We start from the raw sequence: 9,505 nt of genomic DNA on the forward strand, positions 1-9,505 counted from the left end.
TAAGACGTTGTTCAAATTTTCTAAGAATGATCATATCTTACTTGTTCAAATTTATGTTGATGATATCATATTTGGGTCAACTAACCCCAAATTATGTGAGAAATTTGCTAAGTTGATGCAGGAAAAATTCGAAATGAGCATGATGGGTGAACTGACATTCTTTCTTGGATTACAAGTGAAACAATTGGATTCAGGCACCTTCATCAGTCAAACAAAATATACAAAGGAATTACTAAAGAAATTTGGCATGGAATCGTGTTCAGCTGCAAGCACTCCCATGAGCTCATCAGTTAAACTAGACACTGATCAAGGGGGAATATCAGTTGAGATGACGCTTTACAGAGGTTTAATAGGTTCATTATTGTATCTAACTGCTAGTCGTCCTGATATTGTGTTTGCTGTCTGTATGTGTGCTAGATTTCAGGCAAATCCTAAGCAATCCCATTTTGCTGCTGCCAAACGTATTTTGAAATATCTTAAAGGCACACAAAATGTTGGGTTATGGTATTCTAAAGACTCATCTTTCAATTTAGTTGGTTATTCAGATGCAGACTATGCAGGATGTAAACTTGATCGAAAAAGTACAAGTGGATCATGTCAGTTTCTAGGAGACCGACTGATTTCTTGGTTCAGCAAAAAGCAAACATCCATAGCAACTTCCACAACTGAAGCAGAATATCTTGCTGCTGGAAGCTGTTGTGCCCAACTGCTCTGGATTCAGCAACAACTGAGAGATTATGGAGTTGATGCTAAAGAATCACCTATATTTTGTGACAACACAAGCACAATTGCTATAACCTACAATCCAGTTCTTCACTCTCGAACCAAACACATAGATGTCAGACATCACTTCATCAGAGATCATGCTCTCAAGAAGGAAATCAGACTGGAATACGTCTCAACTGAACAACAAGCAGCTGATATCTTCACCAAGCCACTGGCTGAGACTAAGTTTTCTCACTTCCGCAATATACTTGGATTAATTGATTTATCTTAATTAATGATCATTGTTCGTAATTTGTTGATTAAGCTTTATTGTTGTTTTACTGAATATTTAAGTGAGTTGCTTATTCTTATGAACTCTTAACTGATGTCAGCAAGTGTTTGTATTGTTCTTATGGTTATGTTTCTAACAAATCATTGCAGGCAGAGATAAAAGAACAACGACGATAAAACATAATAAATATTTTCATTAATCAGGAGAGGAGCCGGTTACATTGTCACAATATTTTCCTCCACAGAATCTATCCACAAACTCATCCATGCAGCTAGTGCTGAGGAAGAAGTTTTGCAGAAATCATGGGAGACAGCGATGCGGCGGAGGATTCCAAAATTCAAAATACGCAACTTTCGCACAGTGTGAAGTTAGACGATACTCAGGAATCCATCAAAAGACTGAAGGCCATCGAATCTGCTGTTACCGCTCTTTCTTTTGCAGTCAGTGACATTCAGAAAAATAGAGGTATCATATCCGGTCTGACTGCCACTCAAGAACTCATTAATCAACGCGTCAACAATGTGGAATCGCTTATGTCTCGGAAATTTGATCTACTGCAAGTCACACTGTCTACTGCTATTGAAAATATGTCATGCTCTGTCACGGTTCTTTCTTCTCACGTTCGCAAGCTATCTGACAAGATGGAGCAGTTTGACAAAAAGGGGGAAGAGCAGAAGAATTCTTAGTAGTACAGCAGTATTGATTGTATCAGATTTCTATTATTTCAGTTGTTGATCTTATTTTATCTACTATGCAGAATTCAGTTATTTATTCCAAGTTTTGTCAAAACACCATAAAGAGGGGAAATTGTTGGAAACTTAATTCCGGCGTTTGACAAAAGACTCAACTGAATTCAGCAACTAAAAGCTACCAACTGATCGACTTAACTGAACCTAGCTTAACTGATATTTCAGCAGATATTCTCGCCAGTTCATTCTCGCCAACTGATTTGTTATCAGCTGATCTTTCAGCTGTACACGTCATAAAGTGAAAACGACAACCGACAAATAGTACAGTCTTCTGCGAACTGGTAGTGGATCGCCGCATTTCAGAAGTTGCAGTGTACGATCTATCAGGGAATATTGACGTGGCAAACAACGGCTGTTATTCAAATAAATGTTACCGTTGACAGAAGCCTATAAATAGTCGAAGAGAGCAGCTGAAGAACTACCGATTCTGAACTACTCATTTTACTTGCTGTTACTCTGCGAAAATATTCTCTCAACTTCGTCAAATCAAAGCTCAAGCTTATCAGTTTTATCAGTAGCATTCAGGCTACGTTTTGAGCTAGAAAAAGCACTTTGTAATCTTTGATAAATTGTACAAGTTGTGCTAAGATCAGTTGTGATCTGTAAAAGAGTTGTTAACTAAGAGTTTCAGTTTTGGCAATAGATAAGTCCAAACTGAAGTGGGTCAGTACATGTTATTGTATTTGATCAAAGTCTTTTAGTGAATATCCTATCTTTGTGATAGAAGGGGTGACGTAGGAGTTATTCAAGTCTCCGAACATCCAGAAACATTTCCTGTGTTATTTACTTTCAGTTATTCATTCTATCTTTCAGTCAGTTAGTTTTCCGCAACTGTTTTATTCAGTTTAACTGATTGTTATCGACCGACGAGATACTTGAGTCAGTTTGTAACAAAACTGTACCCAACCTTTCGAAGAAGTTTTAATCTAGCAAGTGTTTATTCAACCCCCCCCCCCCCTTCTAAACACTTTCACGTTGAGTTAACCGATCCTATCATAATTGTTAAGCCTGAATCAGAACTGAGTCTCGATCAGAGGTATATAATCAGAGGAGGGCTGAGACAGATTGTATAGACTGTGTACTAATCGGTTTGATATTAGATATACCGCCTCGGAGAATTCCAGAGAGGGATAGTACTTCGTCTGAATAGATAGATGCATCAGAAACTCAGTTAGAAAGAAAGATGAAAGAATTTCAGTTATTGCAGCCGCCGATTCTGAATGGTATCGAGACGTCCGAATATTGCCAGAACTGGTTTGATGATATAGAAATACTGTTCGATTTACTTGATTGTACAGACGAACAGAGAGTTAAAATGGTACCTTATCAGTTACGAGAAGCCGCCAGGAATTGGTGGATTACCAGTAGAAGAATGTGGGAACAGAGAGGTACAGTGATTTCGTGGGAAATATTCAGAACTGAATTTTTTCGACGATTTTTCTCAGCCTCGTACCGAGAGGACAAAAAAGCAGAGTTTGAGAATTTGAGCCAAGGTCAGTTGAATATTGATGAATATACCGCCAAATTCTCTACTCTACTGCATTTTGCTCCTCAGATAGCTGGGAATGATGAAGCTGTAGCGAATCAGTTCATCAGAGGGTTGAATTCGGAAGTAGTTGCGACCTTACCATTTTGCTGATATTTTGAGTAGAGCAAAGAGAGCTGAGGCGAGTCTGATTAGACAGCTAGGGAGGTTGTGTGTGAAGCAACCCCAGACACAGTAATCTCTTCTTCGATTTGATCGAGGCAGTACGAGTGAAAAGCAAGATTTGCTGAAAGCTCGGAAGAAGCCATTCAAGAAGATGGGAAGTGGTTCATCTAGCTCTAGCGTTTCTGGTCCAAGCCATACTGAAGTGTATTGCAGGAGTTACGGAGGGAGACATTCCACCGAGCAATGCCAGGGAGTGACTGGTAGATGCAATATTTGTGGACAGCCGGGACACTTGGCTAAAGTCTGTCCCCAGAAGAGTTCCCGAAGATTGTAGACATAGTTCAATTGAAAACACAGATCCAGAATTCACAACAGAATTTGTTCCAGAATTGGTAAGATTCAGACCAGAGAGGACTGATCAGTGGAGATACCACGATAAGGATTCTAGATTTAGAATTCCTCTGATATCTGTATTGTATATGACTCGATTAGTACAGAAAGGAGCAGATTGCATCCTTATGTATTCAGTAGATCCACTGAAATCGAGCCTAGCATTGGCAGATTTGCCAATGAGGTATGAAGTGGCTGATGTTGCCAGATAAGATTTTAGAATTGCTTTATATCAGAAAGATAGATTTCAGAATTGAATTCAGATCAGATACTGATTGTTGTTTTAGAATTCAGTACAGAATGATATTGAATGTACAGAATGATACAGAAAGAATTGAAAGATCAGTAGAAGAGTATCGACCAGGAGTTACATATGATTTAGTATTGCTCTTTGGCGTATTTCAGTATCTTCAGAGATGTTCTGATGATTCTATGCTTGTTATATCTATGAGATTTTGATATATATTTGCAGCATCTGATTGATTGAACCGAATATTTGAAGATCGTATTGAATATTCTGATAACTGTAATGATGGTATACAAAAATTATTCAGATAAGAATCTTGCTTGAAACAGATTGTATTCAGAATATGCAATATCTGAAGTTAGTATACCGATTGATTTTGATACAGATGAGATTGGGATCAGTGATTGAGAATGATACCGATGTCAGAAATTTCAGAAATGTCAGAAATTATTATGTCTGATTTGACAGATTATCTTATTCGACTGTTGCTTTATATCTGCTGAATATTGTTATTGTTCTAAATCAGTATGTGAGACATCTTATATTGTTTTGGGGAGCATATTTTATTTGCAGATGAGATATAACAGTTGATCAGAATGACATGAAGATATTTACCAGAAATCCTTGTTTTATGAGTTCACTGAACTCGCTAGATCTGTATAGGATATTGATACTTCGTTTCTGATTTGATATTACTGTTGTTTTGAATCCGTATATGCTACAGATTATTGTGAATCACGGAGAGTATATACAGCTCCAACCGAATCAGAGTTGAATTCGAGAGTTACAGTAATTCAGGAATATGATCAGAATGTTCAGAACTAGATTTCAGTAATCAGAGTCGAGTAATAAATATGAGACTGATTATCTTGTGGTATCAGAATGTTTCAGAATTGATATTGATAGTCAGAGCCGAATACCAGGTAGGTATTTCTTCTGTAATTTTTATTATTAACTGATTGTTACGCCGAATAGTTCGAAGTTGAAATCACAGATAGTGTCAGAAATGCGCTGTAGTGACTTCAGTTTTCATGTTTGTGACTGAGAATGTAGGATATTCGAACAGACAGTTGTGATATATACAGATGAGATCAGTTATGACAGAAATTGTATTGAAATGTTGGCAGAAATTGTATTGATATATCTGAATCTCTAACAGAAAAGACAGAACGATAGAAATCAAATGATTTATTACAGAATTGTATAGTTCTGAATAGACATGGGAAGTATATTTCGATGAATTTCGTAAATAGATCATGGCAATACTTTCCAGATTGTGTTATGATATGATTATGATTGACAGATTGTTCAATCTATATCTATTAGTTTGTACCAGATAATTTACAAACATGACCAAATGACACAGATCGGTGTCAGAGAAGTGGTCAGAAAGATCATAATGCCACAGTAGATTATATCAGATTGTGAATTGATTGATTTGGTACGTGTGACAGAGTATATCACGAGCTCTCTTTTAGGTGGTTTTACAGATTGACAGACCGTCAGAATGTATTATCCAGATATTAGAAGATTTTGGTACAACTTTAGTGCTGGATGTTAGCACTAGTTGTTATGACTTATTGTCACTGTATGAATTACTGTATGACAATAGCTATTAAGATAGTTCAGAATAGACAGACTTAAGAAACCAACGTCGGATGATGACGATTGGTATTTGAAGCTGAAGATGGTATATGTCCTTGATTGAGATAAACAGATTTGATAACAGCAGATGGTACTGATATGTGATGAATTATGATCGGTCTATACGGATGTTGTTTAACCAACATGGCCAGATTTATTCTGTCAGAGTTAATTTAAGAAGTATTATGATAGTATACTTCAAGAAGGCTTAGTTCAGATTTGGAATCAGAAGTTAATATAAGAAAGAGATTTCCCCATGGATTCAGTGAGATGAGAGTTTTGGTTTAAACTCTGTTATGCATTTCTTCTGATATCTCTGAATTGATTGTTTATGAGTTCGAGGACGAACTCAAATCTAAGAAGGGGAGAAATGTAAGGCCCGAGATAATAAAGATGATATTATTTTAATCCGAGGGTATGTAATTGGAAACTTTTGGAGTGTTGAATTATATTCCAAGATGTTTGCAATTATTTAGGATTGAAATGGAATTATTTAGGATTGAATTGAATTAAAAAGATTGAGCGGGGGCCAATATGCAATTAGTAAAAAGTTGAGGGACTAAAGTGCAAATATGAAAAATTGAGTGGGACACTTTTCTTGGTCACCCCTTGAACGTGTCATTGTGCACTTTAAAAATTCAGAATTGCATGAGGAAAACCGAAAGCTTCCATGGAAATTCTCAAGCTTTTATTTTCTTTAAAATTGTGATTCCGTGTGAACCGTCTATCAGAATTTAAATCCGATTTCGGTTTTGAGCTCCTCTCACCAAGAGCTACACAAGGACGTAAGTTTTGTTACGTTTTGAGATGTTTTGAAAATATGATGTTGCTAGAATTGAATATGATTCGGATATGATGTTTCTGCTACCGTAGATATTATGTAATTGAAGTCAGATTAAAGAATAGACTATTTCTGTAATTGTTATGATTTTCGAAAGATATTGACTGAGATTTTGATATCAGAATTGTGTATTACTGATTTTGAATATACCGATATTGAGATTATGAGTTCTGGTATTATATTTGGGATGTTCAGATTGACGGGGTTATGCAGATTGTATCGTTATGCCGTCGAAACATCAGTAGATTGATATTGATCAGATTCAGTAGTGATTTAGATTGATCAGATTCAGATATGATTTCGATTATATTGTGATGTCGATGATACGAATTGAATTGTGTCTTGTTCAGATATTGATCAGATTATGTACTGAGTTGAGTATTGATCAGAACAGATTGTGTATTGAATTATTCACTGATACAGCGTATTCGATATTGTCATTTCAGATTGATATGGACAGATTTGAATACAGATCATCGTCTTCGTCAGACCCGGACGACAAAGGTATAATTCATGTGATATTCGGGAAGACACAACTCAAATAAGATCCTTTTTGAGTTTCTCAATAAAATCACATACTAGATTATTGTTATATTCTGATATGAATATGCTTTGTTTATATGCTGATATGCTACTGCTCTGTTTATAGATTTATATGCATTGCATTTCATATAGGAGAGTCTTGACAGACAGTCATACCTCTAGATGTTCGGTGTATCTCAGCTTAGGAGCAGCTCTGACTCCTATTGCAGCCGTCGATACAGCTCAGACCGAAGTCTAGGAATAAGACGTACAGTCACCCCGAGTGGGAGGGTAGGTGACAACCATTGACGTCTTATTCACACCGGGATCCCTAGAGTCAGCATGGAGTCGAGTCTAGACAAGATTTGACTAGAACTGCATGCGTTTATGGATGTGGTTTCATAGACTATGAAACCCATTGCTATTGCTTTCAGTCGAGTCTAGACATGATTTGACTAAAACTGCATGCGTTTATGGATGTGGTTTCATAGACTATGAAACCCATTGCTATTGATTTCAGTTATGATAGCATGTTTTTATGATTTGATTTGAGTAGCATGTTTAACTGATTTGTGTTGCATGCTTATTTGATTTGATTTCATAGATTATGAAACCTATTGCTTTTAGTTTATTCATGATAGAATAATTCATGATTTACGTTGTTTCTATACATGCTTACCATGTTTTATACTGGGATTTATTCTCACCGGAGTTATCCGGCTGTTGTCTTGTTTTGTATGTGTGCATGACAACAGGTGGGGCTGGATCGGGGTCAAGAAGATGATGAGAGAAGACGAGTTAGCGTGGTGATTCCGGACTTGTTGTAGACTTGGTTTTATTACTTGAATTTAGTAACTGAACCTTAGACCTAGTTTGTACAGTATTCTCTTTTTATACTGAAATGTAGTTTTTATACAGAAATGTATATTATTTAGATTCCATTACCTTCCGCACTTGACATTTTAAAAAGAAAAATTTTTAAACCCTGTTTATCAGAACTGATAATTAAATCCCAAAGAAGATTAAGAAAAAGATCAGCGTCCGGGTCTCCACAAAGTGCGTCACCACCCAAAGTTGGGTTGCTTCACGACCCATTGCTTCACGACCCAGGGTGAAGTTTTTTACCTTAGATCGTGAACACTGACGAGACCCAATAAATTTCATATCTCAAAATAAATTTTTTATCAATTCGTGATTTTTTTTTTGGATTTGTTGCAGAAGAATAACTTGTAGACTCATTGTTAATTGTTAGTAAAAAAAATGAGAGGATGGAAGGTTGAGAAGAAAAAGATTTTTTATGAAGAGTCGAGAAAAATTGAGTCGAGTAAATTTTTTTTATTTAATTAAATTATAAATTTTATTATATATAAAATTAAAATACACTAATGAAAAAATTAATTTTTAAACAAATTTTAAACAAAGGATAAAAAAATAAATTACATTCACTCTTTTTTTCTTAATAAACTCTACCGTAACTTCCGTTTTCCTCGTTCCCCATTAGTGAAGTATCCGACCCGACAGTCGTGGTAATTTTTGTTGATGTAATGATTCAAAATTAAATTAGGAGATGTTTTTAAAACATAAAAATCAAAAAAATACGTTGTATAAATTTGACTTAGAAATTATTGGAATTAAAAAAAAAAATCTTATTAAGCAAAACTTTTTAATCCACCTTTTCTTAGGGAGTGTTTGCAATAAATTGTATTTCAAATAAGTAAATTAATTTATAGATCGTGAAAATATGTGAAAATATTATAATCAAAAGCGAGTTGTGTGTGAAAACAAAAATAAAAAACTGAAAAAAAGAAGAAGTTGACAGTGTTTGATAAATAATTGATTCTAATAATAACTTGCCATTAGAAACAATTTTTTTTTAGAACGAATCATCATTCTAGCCGTTTTTAGATTTCAGTTAAATAAAATAGAAAGTAAAACAAAATTTGGGTTTAAGAAACTTATAAATATGATTTTTTAAACCAAAATCAATAATTTTTTTTAATGATTGCAAACAATCTATATGTCAAAAAGTATACATTTTTTTAGAGAGAGAAGTAAAACTCGCCTTTCTTAAAAAAAATATAACCTTTAATATGATCCAATATTTTTTAAAGAAATATGACGTCATCAATAGTAATAACACGAAAAAAGCTTGAGATAAACAAGGTTCCGGTACAATTCGATATTAATAATAATTAAATATTAAAATGACACCATAAATATACCTTCAATAAATAGCACCTACACTTGTTGGATCAAATCATTTCTTGGCGAATTTAAATAGTAAAACTAAAAAGGCAAGTATTACTATTTTATCATACCGAATCTAATTTACTATTTCATTACAGGTAAATACGAGTAACCAACCCTTCCTAAAAAAAGAGTAACCCCATTTTTTTCTAAAATAAACTAAAAAAACACATTAATAACAAAACTATCTAAAGAATTGCAAATCTCAAACATATGA

This window comes from Primulina eburnea, chromosome 16, assembly GCF_022965805.1.
Source record: "Primulina eburnea isolate SZY01 chromosome 16, ASM2296580v1, whole genome shotgun sequence".
NCBI classification, from domain to species: Eukaryota; Viridiplantae; Streptophyta; class Magnoliopsida; order Lamiales; family Gesneriaceae; genus Primulina; species Primulina eburnea.